The following is an 11,364-nucleotide window of genomic DNA, read 5'->3' as shown; positions in this document are numbered from 1 at the left end:
TCTCTACAGCCCGCTATCCAGTTAAGGGCACATACTCCAAGTGAGTTCATACCCTTACATTTTCACTATTTTAAATGTTTTCAAAAGGGGGGGGGGGTACAAGTAAAACACAAAGACTTTTGTGTTTTTATACAAACTATTTCAAACAGTTTAAAAACCTTTGCAATTGATTTAAACAAAGTAGTCACTACATTTTATAAAAATATTTATATGTTTTAACCCATTTGTAATATGTCAAGCATAAGGGTATTTTTCATTTATATAACTAAACTGGAAAAGTTTTCAGTATAATTCATAACATACAAGTAAACTATAATAGGTATAGTTTGGGAACACTACATCACTACATACTGAGTCACTACACAAAAGAAGAACATACATTCAAACTATAATAAGTATAGTTTGGGATAAACTACACTATTTTACAAGTACAAGAACACTATTCGGAAACAAATAAACATATAAACTATGGTAGATATAGTTTATGGAACACTACACTAATTCCCTGATACAAGTATACATTACAAAATAATTTTTTAAGTATAATTATTTCATATTACAAAGTACTCTACCCCGAAGTAATACATACAATTTTCAAATACAAAAGACGCTACAACACTACACATAAACTAGTTAATACAGGGTTGTCAGTCACTATTTCAATTGTATCCACCAGGGCACGGAACTAAATTCTATACAGTATAACCAGAGTCTCCTGGAGGGAGAGCGTCAAATTTGTATATAGATCTATACGGGACTTACAATCCCACACTTGAACTGCTAGCTACAATTAGGCCAGCAGGCCTGGGGTGACAAATTTCATAACTTTAAGACGCATGAAGAACATCGTAGAGGTCACTAGGTCATATCAAGCATGGTTATATGAAACTCACAACAGTATAACTAAAACATTTGTTTACGGGATTAACACTACTTCAAAGGTTTTGTTTTTTACTTAATAAAACTCCAGTACACTACTTACACTACAGCTGGTAGTAACCAAGCATTCATATAAGATTATCATGCAAACACTACTATGGTACACTACTTTACATTACAACTGGTGATTACCAGGCATACATACTAAGGTTTTTATACAAACCCTATTACAACAGACTACTTTCACTACAACGAGTGGTATCCAGGTACATAATAAGGTTTTCGTACAACTACTAATACAGTACACCGTTTTTCTAATACTGAGTACACTAATACAATATACATTTACAAGGAACATACATGACTACATTACCTTCACTATATAAAATATTGGATTTTCTGGAGAAACATACTAGCGTTTTCAAAGTACAAAGACAAGTTTTCCTTCACTAAAACATACTTATGAACTCACCAACTTAAATGTTGATACACTTTCAAAATCACTTGTATTCTCAGCGAATTGATAAGACCGGTACACCCGCAGGTTTTTGAGAAGCCGGAGGTGTTCGAGTTGCGTCTTTTATAGTTTTGTTATACATTTTGATGCCATACAAACTATGTATCGAACATATTTAAATACATTACTTATTCAATGTAATGGTTGTTTTTACTTTGATTACTATTATGCAAGTGTTGTGATACTGTACATGACGTCCTCCGCCCCCATACGTTTCCGCCATTCTGGTTTAGGGGTGTGACAGATTGGTATCAGAGCATTGTTTATAGTGAATTATGTATATCAAACCTTACATGATATACAACTATAAACAATAAGGGGTCAAAGACCTCTGAATTAAAAGTATATTTTTAAAATCTAAGTATTTTATAAAAAGCATACAAGTATACATACATACCAGAAGCAGTATCAAAAGAAGAACAAAACAAAAGTATTTAGATGTTGGACACTACGGTTAAACCTAGAGAGTTATGTAACCATATCTGGGATAAATATAGCCTGATCAACTATATTTATTTGTGATATGACCAACATGTGTTTGAGAGTGACAGTGGTGTTGCAACAAGTCTAAAACTTACCAACAAAACATACAAGAGGAACACTAGAACCGATTATACATTTAAAATACTATAGGAGTATTTTGTAGCACTATAATACTAGAGCCAAACACGTAAATACAAAGAACAATTGCTGATAGATCTATAATTGCTCAGTGTATACATATAAGTTATACATAAATAATATTTTATAGACATAGAATAGGTGATTTAACTTTACTTCCTATTCCATGTTTGGTTGTGGGCTAAGAGTAGGATCACTTAATCGAAGGTCTATTTGGTCTTAGTTATATATAATTTGTGTACTCTATGTGATTATAGGAGGAATTAGGCACAAATCACATCGTACAATTTCATTCCAAGTGTTGCTATTAATTAATGACGATTTTTTACTTGTATTAGTAGACTTGCACTGTAAATCGCATAATAGAACATTGTAACTGTCAGGATAAGATATTCCCTGTTCAATATCACCTGACTCACAACCACTATAGAGGACTTATCATCATTTTTTATCTTAAATTATTTTAGAGAAAGATGTCTATGAAGAAGTCCAACAGAAAGAACAACAATCCGCCACCGCCGCCACCTCCTCAGTATGATCCTACTGTCTTACAAGTAGTAGTAACAGCCGTCGTGGTTGCAACTATGTCACAAATCAATGCAAGTAGCATTAGCGGGTGGGATAGTGGTGACAACCCATCTAACCTCAGGGACAGTCATGGACACCCGAGGGAGTGTTCATACAAGGATTTCACAAACGCCAAACCTCGATCTTTTGATGGCACTGGAGGTGTCATTGCCTTAACACGTTGGTTTGAGAAGACCAAATCAATCTTTGAGATCCGTGTGTGCCCCGAGTCGAGAAAGTAAAATTTGCAGCATGCACCTTCACTGATAGAGCACTAACTTGGTGGAACAGCCAAGTCAAATCCCTGACTCTACCGATAGCTAATGCTATGAGTTGGGATGATTTGAAAGATAATGCTCGCCGAATAATGCCCACGGGGCAAAATGAAAAAACTAGAGAAAGACCTCTGGAGTCTGAAGATGAAGGGCTCTAACATTGCTGCTTACACCGGGAGGTTTAGTGACCTGGCCCTTCTATGTCCCGGGATGGTCACCCCGAAGAGCAAGAAAGTGGAGAGGTTCATATGGGGACTAACTCCCTCGATGTAATGAATTGTCCTAGCTGCCAACCCACTCATGTTTAATAGTTCCAAATGTCTGGCACATACATTAATAGACCATGGAGATCGCCAAGATTCTGAGTCAGCCATTCCCGAACCACCTAAAGAGAGTGGTGGGAAGAAGAAGTTTTGGAACAAGCGAAAGGGCCAATCTTCTCAGGAACCATCCAAGAAACAACAAACAGTCACAGTCCACGTCGCTACCATTCCTGTTGTTGTTCCCACAACTCAAGCACCTCCTAGCAGATACGATGGAACCCTCCCTAGGCGTGGAAAATGAAACTTTCATCATCATGGGCCTTGTTGGGAGTTGCAATGCACTAGTTGTAACAAGAAGGGGCATATAACCCGATTCTACAAGACACCTGTGCAGCCCAATGCTCAGACCCTCGGAGCTGGAATAGGCCAAGCTTGTTATGGGTGTGGCAAAACCGGGCACTATAAGAGAAATTGCCCTGAAGCAAGAGATGCTGGAAACACATGGAGAGTGCTAGCCATGGGTCAGGAAGAGGCAGTTGTATACCCCATCGTAGTCACGGGTATGTTCCTCCTCGAAAACTCTTATGCATGCATTCTCTTTGATAGTGGTGCGGAGAGGAGTTTTGTTAGTCATAAATTCAAATAGTTACTCAAACACAAATCCCAACCACTAAACGACACGTTCACTGTCGAGAAGGCTAACGGAAAGAAAGAGAGCACTAACAACGTATTCATAGGATGCACCCTCTCTCTAAACGACCATTCCTTTGCAATCGGTCTTATGCCAGTCTTCATTAAGAGCTTCGATATCATCATCAACATGGATTGGCTAAGTCCTAATCATGCTGGATCCTTTGCTACGAAAAAGCCATTCACCTTAATCTGCCAAATGGCGAAGCCCTCGTTATCTACAACGACAAACCCAGCACGAACCTTCGCATCATCTCATGCATCAAAGCTCAAAAGTAACTGTGAAAGGAGTGTCACAAATTCCTAGCTCATGTAGTTAACGAAAAACAAGAAGTTAAAGACCTCGAGAGCATACCGGAAGTCTGAAACTTCCCTGATATCTTCCCCAAAGATCTTCTAGGAGTTCCTCCTGAACGCCACGTCGAGTTCCAAATTGACTTGATTCCTGGAGCTACTCCTGTAGCTAAATCCCCTTATAGTCTAGCACCAACAGAAATGCAGGAATTATCCAGCCAACTGAACGAACTGCTCAGTAAGGGATTCATTAGACTAAGCTTCTCACCCTGGGGAGCACCGGTCTTCTTCGTGTGGAAGAATGATGAATCTTTCCAAATGTGCATAGACTATCGCGAGCTAAACATGCTCACTATTAAGATTCGCTATCCACTACCCAAAATAGACGACCTCTTTGACTAACTCCAAGGAGCGAGCTACTTCTCAAAGATAGACCTGAGATCAGGGTAACATCAATTACGAGTCCAGGAAAGTGATGTTCCTAAGACAGCTTTCCGAACCCGATATGGTCATTACGAGTTTGTGGTGATGCCATTTGGTCTAACCAATGTGCCCGCCGTGTTCATGGACTTAATAAATCGGATATGTCGCCCCTTCCTAGACAAATTCGTGATAGTCTTCATAGATTATATACTCGTCTACTCACGAAGTAAGGGTGAACATAGCCAGCACCTGAGACAAGTCTTAGAAACTTTAAGGGCGAAAAAGATTTATGCCAAATTCTCAAAGTACGAGTTTTGGATTAGGAAGGTTAATTTCCTTGGTCAAGTGGTTAGCAAAGAAGGCATACACGTGGATCCCTCCAAAATAAAGGCAATCGATAACTGGTCAGCTCCCAAAACGCCAACCAAGATCTGCCAATTTTTTGGACTTGTTGTCTACTATCGCAGATTCATACAAAATTTTTCTAGAATCGCTAAATCTCTTACTGCCCTAACTCATAAGGGTTTAACCTTTAGTTGGGGAGAAAAACAAGACGTTGCGTTCCAGACACTGAAGAGAGCCCTGTGCAGCGCACCTATCTTGTCCCTTCCAGAAGGGACAGAGGACTTTGTTGTATACTGCAATGCATCTAATAAGGGGCTAGGCTGTATGCTTATGCAGTGAGGAAAATTTATCGCTTATGCCTTGAGATAGCTTAAGGCACACGAAGTCAACTACACTACTCACGATCTTGAACTGGGAGCAGTGGTCTTTGCCTTAAAAATCCGGAGACATGACCTTTATGGCAACAAGTGCACTATCTTCACCGACCACAAAAGCCTTCAACATATCTTCGATCAGAAGGAACTTAACATGAGGCAATGACGATGGGTTGGGCTACTCAATGATTACAAATGCAAAATTTGCTATCATCCTGGTAAATCCAGTGTAGTAGCTGATGCCCTTAGTCGAAAGTTGTGCTCAGGTCACAGGGTGAATTCACTAACCATGACAATCCATTCCCATCTACCCACACAAATCAAAAAGGATCAGTTAGAAGCCTTAAAACTGGAAAATGTGGCGGTTGAAGTCTTACGAGGAATGGAGAAGAACCTTGAGATCAAGGGAGACAGAACTTGTTATTTCATGAACCAGATCTGGACCCTAAGGTTCAGTGGTTACAGAGACGTGGTTATGAACGAAGCACACAAGACTCAATACTCCGTTCACCCAAGTGCATATAAGATGTATCTAGATCTTAAGAAACTCTATTGGTGGCCAAACATGAAAGCAGAGATTGCTACCAACGTGGGAAAGTTCCTAACTTATGCCAAAGTCAAGGTAGAATACCAAAAGCGCTCAGGTTTACTCCAACAACCAGAGATACCTTAGTGGAAGTGGGAACGAATTACAATGGACTTCATAACCAAATTGCCCAAGACCTCGGGTGGTCATGACACTATTTCGGTAATTGTTGACTAATTAACTATGTCCGCCCACTTCCTGCCAATCAAAGAAAAAGACAAGATGGAGAAGCTAACTAGAACCTACATTCGAGAGATAATACGACTGAACGGTGTACCCATATCTATTATCTCATATAAAGATAGTAGATTCACCTCGAGATTTTGGCAGTCACTTCAGAAGGCTCTTGGAACTAGGTTGGACATGAGTACAACCTATCACCCATAAACTGACGGGCAGAGTGAGAGAACCATTCAGACACTAGAAGACATGCTGAGAGCATGTGTGATCGACTTTGGTAAGGCATGGGATACCTACTTTCCTCTTGTCGAGTGTTCATAGAACAACAGCTATCACTCTAGCATCAAGGTTGCCCCGTTCAAAGCCCTCTATGGTCGTTAGTGCAGATCCCCTCTATGCTGAGCTGAAGTGGGTGACACGCAGCTAGCTAAGGGAAAAGTCCCTGATAGCACTCTCACTGGCCCATAAATCATTCAAGAAACCACAGTAAAGATCGTCCAAATCCAATAACGACTAAAAGCTACTAGGGATAGACAAAAGAGCTACGTAGACAAGAGACGAAAACCCTTGGAGTTCCAGGTTGGTGACTGCGTTCTATTGAAGGCATCACCTTGGAAGGGCATGATACGCTTCGGGAAGCGTGGAAAGCTAAACCCAAGGTACATCAGGCCATTCGAAATTCTTGGTAGAATCGGCCCCATAGCTTACAAAATCTGTCTACCCTAAGAACTTCGCAACATACATTCCGTCTTCCATGTGTCAAATCTAAAGAAGTGTCTATCCGACGAGACTCTCGTGATTCCACTCAATGAAATTGAGATAAACAAGAAACTTAACTTCGTGGAAGAACCAGTAGAAATCATGGATAGGGAAGTCAAACGAATGAAACTATGTCGTATACCGATAGTGAAGGTTCACTGGAATGCCAAGCGGGGACCTGAATTCACTTGGGAGCGAGAAGATCAGATGCAATAGAAGTACCCACATCTTTTTCCTAGTCCATGATTGTAATCATCTTAGAAAGAATTTCGGGACGAAATTCCCTCTAACGGGGGGATAATGTGACAACCCGATACTTTCCAAGTCAATAAAAGTCAAATCCGATAAATAAAATTTGAGTTTTATTTATTCTGTTAAGTTCGTGAGGGTTAGAAAATAATTTCAATTATATAAATAAAGTTTATATAAGTTATCGAAATCAAAAACACTTGAAAAACAAAGATTTTTCCCTCGAAATAGCAAAAATTCCTTACAGCAAACTGTTTTCGACCGAAAACCTTCGGACCAAAAACAGATTTTGGCTGAGAACTCTTTTCCGGCCGATAACCCAACTGTATATAAGTTTTTCCTTCGAAAACTTGATCATTTCTCACCTTTTTTACTCTAAAATACCCATATTTTACTCCCATGGATCATCCAAGAACATTCAAACATTTAAGTGAAAACCTTCAAATCTTCATATTTTCACCAAGAACACCGGGAACACCAAGAACAACCTTCATGTCTTCAAGTGACCGGAAACAGCCCAAGACCGATACCTGTGTTCGGCCGAGAACCGTTTTCGGCCGACAACCGTTAGAACCAAACAGTCTTCAACACTTGTGCAGTTTTCGGTAATTACTCTCAACACAAAACAAGTGTTTCCTAACACTTTAATTAATGGTTTCACTAATTTAAATACAATTATGTGCTTAAATATTATTAGGATACCGTTAGTTCCGCGTACGTCAACTCAATTGTCATCTCTACAGTCCGTTATCCAGTTACAGACACATACTACAAGAAAGTTCATACCCCTACATTTTCATTGTTTTCAATGTTTTCAGGGGGGATACAAGTAAAACACAAGGACTTTTGTGTTTTTATTTCAATCAGTTTAATAACCTTTGCAATTGATTTAAATAGAGTAGTCACTACATTTTATAAAAAATATTTATATATTTTGACCCTTCTGTAATATGTCGAGCATAAGCGTATTTTTCATTTATATAACTAAATTGCAAAAGTTTTCATTACACTTCATAAAATACAAGTAAACTATAATAGGTATAGTTTGGGAACACTACATCACTAAATACTGAGTCACTACACGAAAGAAGAACATGCATTCAAACTATAATAGGTATAGTTTGGGATAAACTACACTATTATACAAGTACAAGAGAACTATTCGGAAACAAATAAACATATAAACTATGGTAGATATAGTTTATGGAACACTACACTAATTCCCTGATACAAGTATACATTACTAAATAATTATTTACGTATAATTATTTCACATTACAAACTACTCTACCCCGAAGTAATACATACAGTTTTAAAATAAGAAAAAACTACAACACTACACGTAAACTAGTTAATACAGGGTTGTGAGGCATTACTTCATTTGTATCCACCAGGGTATGGAACTAAATCCTATACAGTATAACATGAGTCTCCTGGAGGGAGAGCATGAGATTTGTTTATAGATGTATACAATACTGGCAATCCTACACCTGAACTGCTAGCTACAGTTACGCCGGTAGGCCTGGGGTGACAAATATCATAACTTTCAGACGCCTGAAGAACGTCGTAGAGGTCTCTAGGTCATATCAAGCATGGTTATATGAACCTCACAACAATATAACTAAAACATTTGTTTACGGGATTAACACTACTTCAAAGGTTTTATTTTACTTAATAAAACTCCAGTACACTACTTACATTATAGTTGGTAGTAACCAGGCATTCATATAAGGTTGTCATGCAAACGATACTATGGTACACTACTTTAAATTATAGCTGGTGATTACCAGGCATACATACTAAGGTTTTTGTACAACCGCTATTACAGTACACAACTTTCACTACAACTGGTGGTATCCAGGTATACATACAAAGGTTTTCGTACAAATACTGATACAATACATCGTTTTTCTAATACTGAGTACACTAATACATTATACATTTACAAAGAACATACATGACTTCATTACCTTCACTATAGGAAATATTAGATTTTCTAGAGAAACGTACTAGCGTTTTCATAGTATAAAGACAAGTTTTCCTTCACAAAAAAAATACTTATGAAGTCACCAACTTAAATGTTGATACACTTTCAAAATCACTTGTATTCTCAGAGAACCGATAAGACAGGTACACCCGCAGGGTTTTGAGAAGACGGAGTTGTTCGAGTGGTGTCTTTTATACTTTTGTTGTACATTTTGGTACCATACAAACTATGTATCGAATAGATGTAAATACTTTACTTATTCAATGTAATGGTTATGTTTACTTTGATTACTATTATGCAATTGTTGTGATACTGTACATGACTTCCTCTGCCCCCGAACAGTTCTGACGTTCCGGTTTGGGGGTGTGACACTTTCGATCCATGTAAATGGTACACCGGACCACATACAAATAATCCCACCAAATCTTGAAGGCAAACACCATTGCTCTAAACTCCAAATCATGAGTCAGTTAACGAACCTCATGTGGCTTCAGCTGTCGAGAAGCATAAGCAATAACCCTCCCTCTCTCCATAAGAGCTGCCCCTAGGTTGGTGATGGATGCATCATAAAATACTACGAAAGTCTCAACACCCTCAGGGAGAGTCAACACTGGGGCCTCATATAACTTCCTAAGAGTCATATCGAAACTCCTACTAAAGGATTGAGATACAAAGGACTGACTCGCACCCGTGTCAAATAGCATAAGAGCAGGCAATGAGGTCACTAAGAAGGTACCTAACATAATCATAAACATAAGCATACCATAAAATAATTGACAGAATAATAAATGGAAGCATACTAGTAATGATGTGTGGTGCTTCCGTAGCGGTATCTAGGGGTGGCAGTAGTTGGTGCCTATACAGGTCTGGCGGCAAGTAAGGGACACTAAGTCTTCACTTGGCCCTCCTGCTCACAATGATAGAAAATCCTACTACTCAGTGGAGGAGTCCGGTGACGATAGGCCTTCGCAAAGTGTCCCTCCCTGCCGTATTTGCGATATGTAGAAGAAGAAGACCGATAGACACCATCATGAACCTTGTCGCACTTCCCACAAGTGTAGCCCTTCTGACCTCCAGATCTCGAATCAACAATCTTGAATCGCTTTATTTCTAGCTGTGACTAAATGGGATCCAGCCTGAAGTCCCTCATCTGAATCTCTATCTCAATCTCCGCCTCCTCGCGACATCCTGAAGCTCAGAGACAAAACCATAATGTTGTATGGAAATATACTTTTGAATATCCTCCTTGAGCATGCTTAAGTACTGGGTCATCGGAGCCTGACCTGATGCAACAAACTCAGGGCAGAAAAGAGCCCTATTAGTAAAAAATTTGGTGATCTCTATCATCGTCGCAGTAGTCTGCCTCAAATAAAAATACTCCCGGGCTAACCTCTCCTCCTCCACCAAAGGGACGTATCTAACATGGAAAATCTCCAAGAACTTCTCCCAAGTAACAACAACTCTCTGGTCAAGAGTGTAAGCACCAGTCATCAATCTCCACCAGTCCTTCGCCCCCAACTTGAGAAGGTTCAGAGAGCACTTGACCTTCTGGTCAACAGGGCAAGAACATGTGAAGAAACAACCCTCGACATCAGATAGCCACCTCATCGCTAAAATCGGGTCCCTAACCCCATCAAACTTTGGAGGCTTCGTATTATCGAAGTCCCAATATTGGAAAGCTCTCTCCCCTCGAACCCCTGTAACAAAAATAGTTATGGTAGCTGCAACAATAGCAGCCTCAGTAAGAGTGGCATAACGATCATCAAAGAGCTCAATCATGGCGGCATTGATAGACCTAAAAAACTCTGGAATTTATCCCCGGACAGCAGTGGTCACCTCAGTAGCAATCATCTCTTGAATTTGATCATCGGTTAGACTTTGCCTTTCCTGGCCACTCGCTCCAGATCCAGAACCTGATCCCCTCGTGAATACCATACTAAAATTAAACCAAAATATATTAAAAATTCCACAATTCATAACATCACAACTATCCCAGATAGACGAAGCCCTCGGGGGTTTGTAACTTCCTTGCGATGCATATGGATCCTGTGCTTCCAATAGTAGGGGCCCATACTAACGTCCACATCTACCCGTATTTGTCTCAGAAGATCATCACAAACCACCCAAACAAGTACAACAACTAGGATACGCATATATCCTATCCTCAACATCTTGAGAGCCGCTAATCATTCCTTATATGGTCGGCTGCTCACACATATACTCATCAATAAAACTTCCACCAACCCCACATCCACTCATGTATGCTAATCATACATAATGTTGGATCCTATAGACTTTCGAATACTTGATTCTACCCTAAGCCCACAACTAAACAAGGAACGGGAAATAAGGCTA

This window comes from Lactuca serriola, chromosome 5 (assembly GCF_051521515.1).
Source record: "Lactuca serriola cultivar US96UC23 chromosome 5, Lser_US96UC23_V15, whole genome shotgun sequence".
Classification (NCBI taxonomy): Eukaryota; Viridiplantae; Streptophyta; class Magnoliopsida; order Asterales; family Asteraceae; genus Lactuca; species Lactuca serriola.
Note: the sequence above shows the minus strand (reverse complement) of the source record.